Raw genomic sequence first — 11,759 nt, forward strand, 5'->3', positions numbered from 1 at the left:
TATCCCAGTGAGAGTCAGTGTGTGTGGGACTGTACCCCAGTGAGAGTCAGTGTGTGTGGGACTGTATCCCAGTGAGAGTCAGTGTGTGTGGGACTGTACCCCAGTGAGAGTCAGTGTGTGTGGGACTGTACCCCAGTGAGGGTCAGTGTGTGTGGGACTGTACCCCAGTGAGAGTCAGTGTGTGTGGGACTGTACCCCAGTGAGAGTCAGTGTGTGTGGGACTGTACCCCAGTGAGAGTCAGTGTGTGTGGGACTGTACCCCAGTGAGGGTCAGTGTGTGTGGGACTGTACCCCAGTGAGGGTCAGTGTGTGTGGGACTGTACTCCAGTGAGAGTCAGTGTGTGCGGGACTGTACCCCAGTGAGAGTCAGTGTGTGCGGGACTGTACCCCAGTGAGGGTCAGTGCGTGCGGGACTGTACCCCAGTGAGAGTCAGTGCGTGCGGGACTGTACCCCAGTGAGAGTCAGTGCGTGTGGGACTGTACCCCAGTGAGAGTCAGTGCGTGTGGGACTGTATCCCAGTGAGAGTCAGTGTGTGTGGGACTGTACCCCAGTGAGAGTCAGTGTGTGTGGGACTGTACCCCAGTGAGAGTCAGTGTGTGTGGGACTGTACCCCAGTGAGAATCAGTGTGTGTGGGACTGTACCCCAGTGAGAGTCAGTGTGTGTGGGACTGTACCCCAGTGAGAGTCAGTGTGTGTGGGACTGTACCCCAGTGAGAGTCAGTGTGTGTGGGACTGTACCCCAGTGAGAGTCAGTGTGTGTGGGACTGTACCCCAGTGAGAGTCAGTGTGTGTGGGACTGTACCCCAGTGAGAGTCAGTGTGTGTGGGACTGTATCCCAGTGAGAGTCAGTGTGTGTGGGACTGTATCCCAGTGAGAGTCAGTGTGTGTGGGACTGTACCCCAGTGAGAGTCAGTGTGTGTGGGACTGTATCCCAGTGAGAGTCAGTGTGTGTGGGACTGTACCCCGGTGAGAGTCAGTGTGTGTGGGACTGTACCCCGGTGAGAGTCAGTGTGTGTGGGACTGTACCCCAGTGAGAGTCAGTGTGTGTGGGAATGTACCCCAGTGAGAGTCAGTGTGTGTGGGACTGTACCCCAGTGAGGGTCAGTGTGTGTGGGACTGTACCCCAGTGAGAGTCAGTGTGTGTGGGACTGTACCCCAGTGAGAGTCAGTGTGTGTGGGACTGTACCCCAGTGAGGGTCAGTGTGTGTGGGACTGTACCCCAGTGAGAGTCAGTGTGTGTGGGACTGTACCCCAGTGAGAGTCAGTGTGTGTGGGACTGTACCCCAGTGAGGGTCAGTGTGTGTGGGACTGTACCCCAGTGAGAGTCAGTGTGTGTGGGACTGTACCCCAGTGAGAGTCAGTGTGTGTGGGACTGTACCCCAGTGAGAGTCAGTGTGTGTGGGACTGTATCGCAGTGAGAGTCAGTGTGTGTGGGACTGTACCCCAGTGAGAGTCAGTGTGTGTGGGACTGTACCCCAGTGAGAGTCAGTGTGTGTGGGACTGTACCCCAGTGAGAGTCAGTGTGTGTGGGACTGTACCCCAGTGAGAGTCAGTGTGTGTGGGACTGTACCCCAGTGAGAGTCAGTATGTGTCGGACTGTACCCCAGTGAGAGTCAGTGCGTGTGGGACAGTACCCCAGTGAGAGTCAGTGTGTGTGGGACTGTACCCCAGTGAGAGTCAGTGTGTGTGGGACTGTACCCCAGTGAGAGTCAGTGTGTGTGGGACTGTACCCCAGTGAGAGTCAGTGCGTGTGGGACTGTATCCCAGTGAGAGTCAGTGTGTGTGGGACTGTACCCCAGTGAGAGTCAGTGCGTGTGGGACTGTACCCCAGTGAGAGTCAGTGCATGTGGGACTGTACCCCAGTGAGAGTCAGTGTGTGTGGGACTGTACCCCAGTGAGAGTCAGTGTGTGTGGGACTGTACCCCAGTGAGAATCAGTGTGTGTGGGACTGTACCCCAGTGAGAGTCAGTGTGTGTGGGACTGTACCCCAGTGAGAGTCAGTGTGTGTGGGACTGTACCCCAGTGAGAGTCAGTGTGTGTGGGACTGTACCCCAGTGAGAGTCAGTGTGTGTGGGACTGTACCCCAGTGAGAGTCAGTGTGTGTGGGACTGTACCCCAGTGAGAATCAGTGTGTGTGGGACTGTACCCCAGTGAGAGTCAGTGTGTGTGGGACTGTACCCCAGTGAGAGTCAGTGTGTGTGGGACTATACCCCAGTGAGAGTCAGTGTGTGTGGGACTGTACCCCAGTGAGAGTCAGTGTGTGTGGGACTGTACCCCAGTGAGAGTCAGTGCGTGTGGGACTGTACCCCAGTGAGAGTCAGTGCGTGTGGGACTGTATCCCAGTGAGAGTCAGTGCGTGTGGGACTGTACCCCAGTGAGAGTCAGTGCGTGTGGGACTGTACCCCAGTGAGAGTCAGTGCGTGTGGGACTGTATCCCAGTGAGAGTCAGTGCGTGTGGGACTGTACCCCAGTGAGAGTCAGTGTGTGTGGGACTGTACCCCAGTGAGAGTCAGTGTGTGTGGGACTGTACCCCAGTGAGAGTCAGTGTGTGTGGGACTGTACCCCAGTGAGAGTCAGTGTGTGTGGGACTGTACCCCAGTGAGAGTCAGTGTGTGTGGGACTGTACCCCAGTGAGAGTCAGTGTGTGTGGGACTGTACCCCAGTGAGAGTCAGTGTGTGTGGGACTGTACCCCAGTGAGAGTCAGTGTATGTGGGACTGTACCCCAGTGAGAGTCAGTGTATGTGGGACTGTACCCCAGTGAGAGTCAGTGTGTGTGGGACTGTACCCCAGTGAGAGTCAGTGTGTGTGGGACTGTACCCCAGTGAGAGTCAGTGTGTGTGGGACTGTACCCCAGTGAGAGTCAGTGTGTGTGGGACTGTACCCCAGTGAGATTCAGTGTGTGTGGGACTGTACCCCAGTCAGAGTCAGTGTGTGTGGGACTGTACGCCAGTCAGAGTCAGTGTGTGTGGGAACTATTCCCCAGTGAGAGTCAGTGTGTGTGGGACTGTGCCCCGGTGAGAGTCAGTGTGTGTGGGACTGTACCCCAGTCAGAGTCAGTGTGTGTGGGAACTATTCCCCAGTGAGAGTCAGTGTGTGTGGGACTGTGCCCCGGTGAGAGTCAGTGTGTGTGGGACTGTACCCCAGTGAGAGTCAGTGTGTGTGGGACTGTACTCCAGTGAGAGTCAGTGTGTGTGGGACTGTACCCCAGTGAGAGTCAGTGTGTGTGGGACTGTACCCCAGTGAGGGTCACTGTGTGCGGGACTGTACCCCAGTGAGAGTCAGTGTGTGTGGGACTGTACCCCAGTGAGAGTCAGTTTGTGTGGGACTGTACCCCAGTGAGAGTCAGTGTGTGTGGGACTGTACCCCGGTGAGAGTCAGTGTGTGTGGGACTGTACCCCAGTGAGAGTCAGTGTGTGTGGGACTGTACCCCAGTGAGAGTCAGTGTGTGTGGGAATGTACCCCAGTGAGAGTCAGTGTGTGTGGGACTGTACCCCAGTGAGGGTCAGTGTGTGTGGGACTGTACCCCAGTGAGAGTCAGTGTGTGTGGGACTGTACCCCAGTGAGAGTCAGTGTGTGTGGGACTGTACCCCAGTGAGGGTCAGCGTGTGTGGGACTGTACCCCAGTGAGAGTCAGTGTGTGTGGGACTGTACCCCAGTGAGAGTCAGTGTGTGTGGGACTGTACCCCAGTGAGGGTCAGTGTGTGTGGGACTGTACCCCAGTGAGAGTCAGTGTGTGTGGGACTGTACCCCAGTGAGAGTCAGTGTGTGTGGGACTGTACCCCAGTGAGAGTCAGTGTGTGTGGGACTGTATCGCAGTGAGAGTCAGTGTGTGTGGGACTGTACCCCAGTGAGGGTCAGTGTGTGTGGGACTGTACCCCAGTGAGAGTCAGTGTGTGTGGGACTGTACCCCAGTGAGAGTCAGTGTGTGTGGGACTGTACCCCAGTGAGAGTCAGTGCGTGTGGGACTGTACCCCAGTGAGAGTCAGTGCGTGTGGGACTGTATCCCAGTGAGAGTCAGTGCGTGTGGGACTGTACCCCAGTGAGAGTCAGTGCGTGTGGGACTGTACCCCAGTGAGAGTCAGTGCATGTGGGACTGTACCCCAGTGAGAGTCAGTGCGTGTGGGACTGTACCCCAGTGAGAGTCAGTGCGTGTGGGACTGTACCCCAGTGAGAATCAGTGTGTGTGGGACTGTACCCCAGTGAGAGTCAGTGCGTGTGGGACTGTACCCCAGTGAGAGTCAGTGTGTGTGGGACTGTACCCCAGTGAGAGTCAGTGTGTGTGGGACTGTACCCCAGTGAGAGTCAGTGTGTGTGGGACTGTACCCCAGTGAGAGTCAGTGTGTGTGGGACTGTACCCCAGTGAGAATCAGTGTGTGTGGGACTGTACCCCAGTGAGAGTCAGTGTGTGTGGGACTGTACCCCAGTGAGAGTCAGTGTGTGTGGGACTGTACCCCAGTGAGAGTCAGTGTGTGTGGGACTGTACCCCAGTGAGAGTCAGTGTGTGTGGGACTGTACCCCAGTGAGAGTCAGTGTGTGTGGGACTGTACCCCAGTGAGAGTCAGTGCGTGTGGGACTGTATCCCAGTGAGAGTCAGTGCGTGTGGGACTGTATCCCAGTGAGAGTCAGTGCGTGTGGGACTGTACCCCAGTGAGAGTCAGTGCGTGTGGGACTGTACCCCAGTGAGAGTCAGTGCGTGTGGGACTGTATCCCAGTGAGAGTCAGTGCGTGTGGGACTGTACCCCAGTGAGAGTCAGTGTGTGTGGGACTGTACCCCAGTGAGAATCAGTGCGTGTGGGACTGTACCCCAGTGAGAGTCAGTGTGTGTGGGACTGTACCCCAGTGAGAGTCAGTGTGTGTGGGACTGTACCCCAGTGAGAGTCAGTGTGTGTGGGACTGTACCCCAGTGAGAGTCAGTGTGTGTGGGACTGTACCCCAGTGAGAGTCAGTGTGTGTGGGACTGTACCCCAGTGAGAGTCAGTGTGTGTGGGACTGTACCCCAGTGAGAGTCAGTGTATGTGGGACTGTACCCCAGTGAGAGTCAGTGTGTGTGGGACTGTACCCAGTGAGAGTCAGTGTGTGTGGGACTGTACCCCAGTGAGAGTCAGTGTGTGTGGGACTGTACCCCAGTGAGAGTCAGTGTGTGTGGGACTGTACCCCAGTGAGATTCAGTGTGTGTGGGACTGTACCCCAGTCAGAGTCAGTGTGTGTGGGACTGTACCCCAGTCAGAGTCAGTGTGTGTGGGAACTATTCCCCAGTGAGAGTCAGTGTGTGTGTGACTGTGCCCCGGTGAGAGTCAGTGTGTGTGGGACTGTACCCCAGTCAGAGTCAGTGTGTGTGGGAACTATTCCCCAGTGAGAGTCAGTGTGTGTGGGACTGTGCCCCGGTGAGAGTCAGTGTGTGTGGGACTGTACCCCAGTGAGAGTCAGTGTGTGTGGGACTGTACTCCAGTGAGAGTCAGTGTGTGTGGGACTGTACCCCAGTGAGAGTCAGTGTGTGTGGGACTGTACCCCAGTGAGGGTCACTGTGTGCGGGACTGTACCCCAGTGAGAGTCAGTGTGTGTGGGACTGTACCCCAGTGAGAGTCAGTTTGTGTGGGACTGTACCCCGGTGAGAGTCAGTGTGTGTGGGACTGTACCCCGGTGAGAGTCAGTGTGTGTGGGACTGTACCCCAGTGAGAGTCAGTGTGTGTGGGACTGTACCCCAGTGAGAGTCAGTGTGTGTGGGAATGTACCCCAGTGAGAGTCAGTGTGTGTGGGACTGTACCCCAGTGAGGGTCAGTGTGTGTGGGACTGTACCCCAGTGAGAGTCAGTGTGTGTGGGACTGTACCCCAGTGAGGGTCAGTGTGTGTGGGACTGTACCCCAGTGAGAGTCAGTGTGTGTGGGACTGTACCCCAGTGAGAGTCAGTGTGTGTGGGACTGTACCCCAGTGAGGGTCAGTGTGTGTGGGACTGTACCCCAGTGAGAGTCAGTGTGTGTGGGACTGTACCCCAGTGAGAGTCAGTGTGTGTGGGACTGTACCCCAGTGAGAGTCAGTGTGTGTGGGACTGTATCGCAGTGAGAGTCAGTGTGTGTGGGACTGTACCCCAGTGAGAGTCAGTGTGTGTGGGACTGTACCCCAGTGAGAGTCAGTGTGTGTGGGACTGTACCCCAGTGAGGGTCAGTGTGTGTGGGACTGTACCCCAGTGAGAGTCAGTGTGTGTGGGACTGTACCCCAGTGAGAGTCAGTGTGTGTGGGACTGTACCCCAGTGAGAGTCAGTGTGTGTGGGACTGTACCCCAGTGAGAGTCAGTGTGTGTGGGACTGTACCCCAGTGAGAGTCAGTGCGTGTGGGACTGTACCCCAGTGAGAGTCAGTGCGTGTGGGACTGTATCCCAGTGAGAGTCAGTGTGTGTGGGACTGTACCCCAGTGAGAGTCAGTGCGTGTGGGACTGTACCCCAGTGAGAGTCAGTGCGTGTGGGACTGTATCCCAGGGAGAGTCAGTGTGTGTGGGACTGTACCCCAGTGAGAGTCAGTGTGTGTGGGACTGTACCCCAGTGAGAGTCAGTGTGTGTGGGACTGTACCCCAGTGAGAGTCAGTGTGTGTGGGACTGTACCCCAGTGAGAGTCAGTGTGTGTGGGACTATACCCCAGTGAGAGTCAGTGTGTGTGGGACTGTACCCCAGTGAGAGTCAGTGTGTGTGGGACTGTACCCCAGTGAGAGTCAGTGTGTGTGGGACTGTACCCCAGTGAGAGTCAGTGCGTGTGGGACTGTATCCCAGTGAGAGTCAGTGTGTGTGGGACTGTACCCCAGTGAGAGTCAGTGCGTGTGGGACTGTACCCCAGTGAGAATCAGTGTGTGTGGGACTGTACCCCAGTGAGAGTCAGTGTGTGTGGGACTGTACCCCAGTGAGAGTCAGTGTGTGTGGGACTGTACCCCAGTGAGAGTCAGTGTGTGTGGGACTGTACCCCACTGAGAGTCAGTGTGTGTGGGACTGTACCCCAGTGAGAGTCAGTGTGTGTGGGACTGTACCCCAGTGAGAGTCAGTGTATGTGGGACTGTACCCCAGTGAGAGTCAGTGTATGTGGGACTGTACCCCAGTGAGAGTCAGTGTGTGTGGGACTGTACCCCAGTGAGGGTCAGTGTGTGTGGGACTGTACCCCAGTGAGAGTCAGTGTGTGTGGGACTGTACCCCAGTGAGAGTCAGTGTGTGTGGGACTGTACCCCAGTGAGAGTCAGTGTGTGTGGGACTGTATCGCAGTGAGAGTCAGTGTGTGTGGGACTGTACCCCAGTGAGAGTCAGTGTGTGTGGGACTGTACCCCAGTGAGAGTCAGTGTGTGTGGGACTGTACCCCAGTGAGGGTCAGTGTGTGTGGGACTGTACCCCAGTGAGAGTCAGTGTGTGTGGGACTGTACCCCAGTGAGAGTCAGTGTGTGTGGGACTGTACCCCAGTGAGAGTCAGTGTGTGTGGGACTGTACCCCAGTGAGAGTCAGTGTGTGTGGGACTGTACCCCAGTGAGAGTCAGTGCGTGTGGGACTGTACCCCAGTGAGAGTCAGTGCGTGTGGGACTGTATCCCAGTGAGAGTCAGTGTGTGTGGGACTGTACCCCAGTGAGAGTCAGTGCGTGTGGGACTGTACCCCAGTGAGAGTCAGTGCGTGTGGGACTGTATCCCAGGGAGAGTCAGTGTGTGTGGGACTGTACCCCAGTGAGAGTCAGTGTGTGTGGGACTGTACCCCAGTGAGAGTCAGTGTGTGTGGGACTGTACCCCAGTGAGAGTCAGTGTGTGTGGGACTGTACCCCAGTGAGAGTCAGTGTGTGTGGGACTATACCCCAGTGAGAGTCAGTGTGTGTGGGACTGTACCCCAGTGAGAGTCAGTGTGTGTGGGACTGTACCCCAGTGAGAGTCAGTGTGTGTGGGACTGTACCCCAGTGAGAGTCAGTGCGTGTGGGACTGTATCCCAGTGAGAGTCAGTGTGTGTGGGACTGTACCCCAGTGAGAGTCAGTGCGTGTGGGACTGTACCCCAGTGAGAATCAGTGTGTGTGGGACTGTACCCCAGTGAGAGTCAGTGTGTGTGGGACTGTACCCCAGTGAGAGTCAGTGTGTGTGGGACTGTACCCCAGTGAGAGTCAGTGTGTGTGGGACTGTACCCCACTGAGAGTCAGTGTGTGTGGGACTGTACCCCAGTGAGAGTCAGTGTGTGTGGGACTGTACCCCAGTGAGAGTCAGTGTATGTGGGACTGTACCCCAGTGAGAGTCAGTGTATGTGGGACTGTACCCCAGTGAGAGTCAGTGTGTGTGGGACTGTACCCCAGTGAGAGTCAGTGTGTGTGGGACTGTACCCCAGTGAGAGTCAGTGTGTGTGGGACTGTACCCCAGTGAGAGTCAGTGTGTGTGGGACTGTACCCCAGTCAGAGTCAGTGTGTGTGGGACTGTACCCCAGTCAGAGTCAGTGTGTGTGGGAACTATTCCCCAGTGAGAGTCAGTGTGTGTGGGACTGTGCCCCGGTGAGAGTCAGTGTGTGTGGGACTGTACCCCAGTCAGAGTCAGTGTGTGTGGGAACTATTCCCCAGTGAGAGTCAGTGTGTGTGGGACTGTGCCCCGGTGAGAGTCAGTGTGTGTGGGACTGTACCCCAGTGAGAATCAGTGTGTGTGGGACTGTACCCCAGTGAGAGTCAGTGTGTGTGGGACTGTACCCCAGTGAGAGTCAGTGTGTGTGGGACTGTACCCCAGTGAGGGTCAGTGTGTGTGGGACTGTACCCCAGTGAGAGTCAGTGTGTGTGGGACTGTACCCCAGTGAGGGTCAGTGTGTGTGGGACTGTACCCCAGTGAGAGTCAGTGTGTGTGGGACTGTACCCCAGTGAGAGTCAGTGTGTGTGGGACTGTACCCCAGTGAGGGTCAGTGTGTGTGGGACTGTACCCCAGTGAGAGTCAGTGTGTGTGGGACTGTACCCCAGTGAGAGTCAGTGTGTGTGGGACTGTACCCCAGTGAGAGTCAGTGTGTGTGGGACTGTATCGCAGTGAGAGTCAGTGTGTGTGGGACTGTACCCCAGTGAGAGTCAGTGTGTGTGGGACTGTACCCCAGTGAGAGTCAGTGTGTGTGGGACTGTACCCCAGTGAGGGTCAGTGTGTGTGGGACTGTACCCCAGTGAGAGTCAGTGTGTGTGGGACTGTACCCCAGTGAGAGTCAGTGTGTGTGGGACTGTACCCCAGTGAGAGTCAGTGTGTGTGGGACTGTACCCCAGTGAGAGTCAGTGTGTGTGGGACTGTACCCCAGTGAGAGTCAGTGCGTGTGGGACTGTACCCCAGTGAGAGTCAGTGCGTGTGGGACTGTATCCCAGTGAGAGTCAGTGTGTGTGGGACTGTACCCCAGTGAGAGTCAGTGCGTGTGGGACTGTACCCCAGTGAGAGTCAGTGCGTGTGGGACTGTATCCCAGGGAGAGTCAGTGTGTGTGGGACTGTACCCCAGTGAGAGTCAGTGTGTGTGGGACTGTACCCCAGTGAGAGTCAGTGTGTGTGGGACTGTACCCCAGTGAGAGTCAGTGTGTGTGGGACTGTACCCCAGTGAGAGTCAGTGTGTGTGGGACTATACCCCAGTGAGAGTCAGTGTGTGTGGGACTGTACCCCAGTGAGAGTCAGTGTGTGTGGGACTGTACCCCAGTGAGAGTCAGTGTGTGTGGGACTGTACCCCAGTGAGAGTCAGTGCGTGTGGGACTGTATCCCAGTGAGAGTCAGTGTGTGTGGGACTGTACCCCAGTGAGAGTCAGTGCGTGTGGGACTGTACCCCAGTGAGAATCAGTGTGTGTGGGACTGTACCCCAGTGAGAGTCAGTGTGTGTGGGACTGTACCCCAGTGAGAGTCAGTGTGTGTGGGACTGTACCCCAGTGAGAGTCAGTGTGTGTGGGACTGTACCCCACTGAGAGTCAGTGTGTGTGGGACTGTACCCCAGTGAGAGTCAGTGTGTGTGGGACTGTACCCCAGTGAGAGTCAGTGTATGTGGGACTGTACCCCAGTGAGAGTCAGTGTATGTGGGACTGTACCCCAGTGAGAGTCAGTGTGTGTGGGACTGTACCCCAGTGAGAGTCAGTGTGTGTGGGACTGTACCCCAGTGAGAGTCAGTGTGTGTGGGACTGTACCCCAGTGAGAGTCAGTGTGTGTGGGACTGTACCCCAGTCAGAGTCAGTGTGTGTGGGACTGTACCCCAGTCAGAGTCAGTGTGTGTGGGAACTATTCCCCAGTGAGAGTCAGTGTGTGTGGGACTGTGCCCCGGTGAGAGTCAGTGTGTGTGGGACTGTACCCCAGTCAGAGTCAGTGTGTGTGGGAACTATTCCCCAGTGAGAGTCAGTGTGTGTGGGACTGTGCCCCGGTGAGAGTCAGTGTGTGTGGGACTGTACCCCAGTGAGAATCAGTGTGTGTGGGACTGTACCCCAGTGAGAGTCAGTGTGTGTGGGACTGTACCCCAGTGAGAGTCAGTGTGTGTGGGACTATACCCCAGTGAGAGTCAGTGTGTGTGGGACTGTACCCCAGTGAGAGTCAGTGTGTGTGGGACTGTACCCCAGTGAGAGTCAGTGTGTGTGGGAGTGTACCCCAGTGAGAGTCAGTGTGTGTGGGACTGTACCCCAGTGAGAGTCAGTGTGTGTGGGACTGTACCCCAGTGAGAGTCAGTGTATGTGGGACTGTACCCCAGTGAGAGTCAGTGTGTGTGGGACTGTACCCCAGTGAGAGTCAGTGTATGTGGGACTGTACCCCAGTGAGAGTCAGTGTGTGTGGGACTGTACCCCAGTGAGAGTCAGTGTGTGTGGGAACTATTCCCCAGTGAGAGTCAGTGTGTGTGGGACTGTGCCCCGGTGAGAGTCAGTGTGTGTGGGACTGTACCCCAGTCAGAGTCAGTGTGTGTGGGAACTATTCCCCAGTGAGAGTCAGTGTGTGTAGGACTGTGCCCCGGTGAGAGTCAGTGTGTGTGGGACTGTACCCCAGTGAGAGTCAGTGTGTGTGGGACTGTGCCCCAGTGAGAGTCAGTGCGTGTGGGAACGTACCCCAGTGAGAGTCAGTGTGTGTGGGAACGTACCCCAGTGAGAGTCAGTGTGTGTGGGAGCTGGGCCCCAGTGAGAGTCAGTGTGTGTGGGACTGTACCCCAGTGAGAGTCAGTGTGTGTGGGACTATACCCCAGTGAGAGTCAGTGTGTGTGGGACTGTACCCCAGTGAGAGTCAGTGTGTGTGGGACTGTACCCCAGTGAGAGTCAGTGTGTGTGGGACTGTACCCCAGTGAGAGTCAGTGTGTGTGGGAACGTACCCCAGTGAGAGTCAGTGTGTGTCGGACTATACCCCAGTGAGAGTCAGTGTGTGTGGGACTGTACCCCAGTGAGAGTCAGTGTGTGTGGGACTGTACCCCAGTGAGAGTCAGTGTGTGTGGGACTGTACCCCAGTGAGAGTCAGTGCGTGTGGGACTGTATCCCAGTGAGAGTCAGTGTGTGTAGGACTGTGCCCCGGTGAGAGTCAGTGTGTGTGGGACTGTACCCCAGTGAGAGTCAGTGTGTGTGGGACTGTGCCCCAGTGAGAGTCAGTGCGTGTGGGAACGTACCCCAGTGAGAGTCAGTGTGTGTGGGAACGTACCCCAGTGAGAGTCAGTGTGTGTGGGAGCTGGGCCCCAGTGAGAGTCAGTGTGTGTGGGACTGTACCCCAGTGAGAGTCAGTGTGTGTGGGACTATACCCCAGTGAGAGTCAGTGTGTGTGGGACTGTACCCCAGTGAGAGTCAGTGTGTGTGGGACTGTACC

The sequence above is a fragment of the Stegostoma tigrinum genome, chromosome 29, assembly GCF_030684315.1.
Source record: "Stegostoma tigrinum isolate sSteTig4 chromosome 29, sSteTig4.hap1, whole genome shotgun sequence".
Taxonomy (NCBI): Eukaryota; Metazoa; Chordata; class Chondrichthyes; order Orectolobiformes; family Stegostomatidae; genus Stegostoma; species Stegostoma tigrinum.